The sequence below is a fragment of the Caenorhabditis briggsae genome (genome assembly GCF_000004555.2).
Source record: "Caenorhabditis briggsae AF16 supercontig from assembly CB4, cb25.NA_047, whole genome shotgun sequence".
Taxonomy (NCBI): Eukaryota; Metazoa; Nematoda; class Chromadorea; order Rhabditida; family Rhabditidae; genus Caenorhabditis; species Caenorhabditis briggsae.
The window spans coordinates 20476-22167 of NW_025543243.1; positions in this window are offsets into that span (position 1 = coordinate 20476).

Genomic DNA, 1692 nt, shown 5'->3' on the forward strand with positions numbered 1-1692 from the left:
GAAATTCAGAAATTCGGAAATTCAGAAATTCAAAAATTCAGAAATTCAGAAATTCAGAATGTCCTAAATTCCTAAATTCAGAAATTCAGAAATTCAAAAATTCAGAAATTCAAAAATTCAGAAATTCAGAAATTCGGAAATTCAGAAATTCAGAAATTCAAAAATTCAGAAATTCAGAAATTCAGAAATTCGGAAATTCAGAAATTCAGAAATTCAGAAATTCAGAATGTCCTAAATTCCTAAATTCAGAAATTCAGAAATTCAGAAATTCAGAAACTCAGAAATTCAGAAATTCAGAAATTCAGAAATTCAGAAATTCAGAAATTCAGAAATTCAGAAATTCAGAAATTCAGAAATTCAGAAATTCGGAAATTCAGAAATTCAAAAATTCAGAAATTCAGAAATTCAGAATGTCCTAAATTCCTAAATTCAGAAATTCAGAAATTCAGAAATTCAGAAATTCAGAAATTCAGAAATTCAGAAATTCAGAAATTCAGAAATTCAGAAATTCAAAAATTCAGAAATTCAAAAATTCAGAAATTCAGAAATTCAGAAATTCGGAAATTCAGAAATTCAGAAATTCAAAAATTCAGAAATTCGGAAATTCGGAAATTCAGAAATTCAGAAATTCAAAAATTCAGAAATTCAGAAATTCAGAAATTCAGAAATTTAGAAATTCAGAAATTCAGAAATTCAGAAATTCAGAAATTCAGAAATTCAGAAATTCAGAAATTCAGAAATTCAGAAATTCAGAAATTCAGAAATTCGGAAATTCAGAAATTCAAAAATTCAGAAATTCAGAAATTCAGAATGTCCTAAATTCCTAAATTCAGAAATTCAGAAATTCAGAAATTCAGAATGTCCTAAATTCCTAAATTCAGAAATTCAGAAATTCAGAAATTCAGAAACTCAGAAATTCAGAAATTCAGAAATTCAGAAATTCAGAAATTCAGAAATTCAGAAATTCAGAAATTCAGAAATTCAGAAATTCAGAAATTCGGAAATTCAGAAATTCAGAAATTCAGAAATTCAGAATGTCAGAAATTCAGAAATTCAGAAATTCAGAAATTCAGAAATTCAGAAATTCAGAAATTCAGAAATTCAGAAATTCGGAAATTCAGAAATTCAGAAATTCAGAAATTCAGAAATTCAGAAATTCAGAAATTCGGAAATTCAGAAATTCAGAAATTCAGAAATTCAGAATGTCTTAAATTCATAAATTCAGAAATTCAGAAATTCAGAAATTCAGAAACTCAGAAATTCAGAAATTCAGAAATTCAGAAATTCAGAAATTCAGAAATTCAGAAATTCAGAAATTCAGAAATTCAGAAATTCAGAAATTCGGAAATTCAGAAATTCAAAAATTCAGAAATTCAGAAATTCAGAATGTCCTAAATTCCTAAATTCAGAAATTCAGAAATTCAGAAATTCAGAAATTCAGAAATTCAGAAATTCAGAAATTCAGAAATTCAGAAATTCAGAAATTCAAAAATTCAGAAATTCAAAAATTCAGAAATTCAGAAATTCAGAAATTCGGAAATTCAGAAATTCAGAAATTCAAAAATTCAGAAATTCGGAAATTCGGAAATTCAGAAATTCAGAAATTCAAAAATTCAGAAATTCAGAAATTCAGAAATTCAGAAATTTAGAAATTCAGAAATTCAGAAATTCAGAAATTCAGAAATTCAGAGA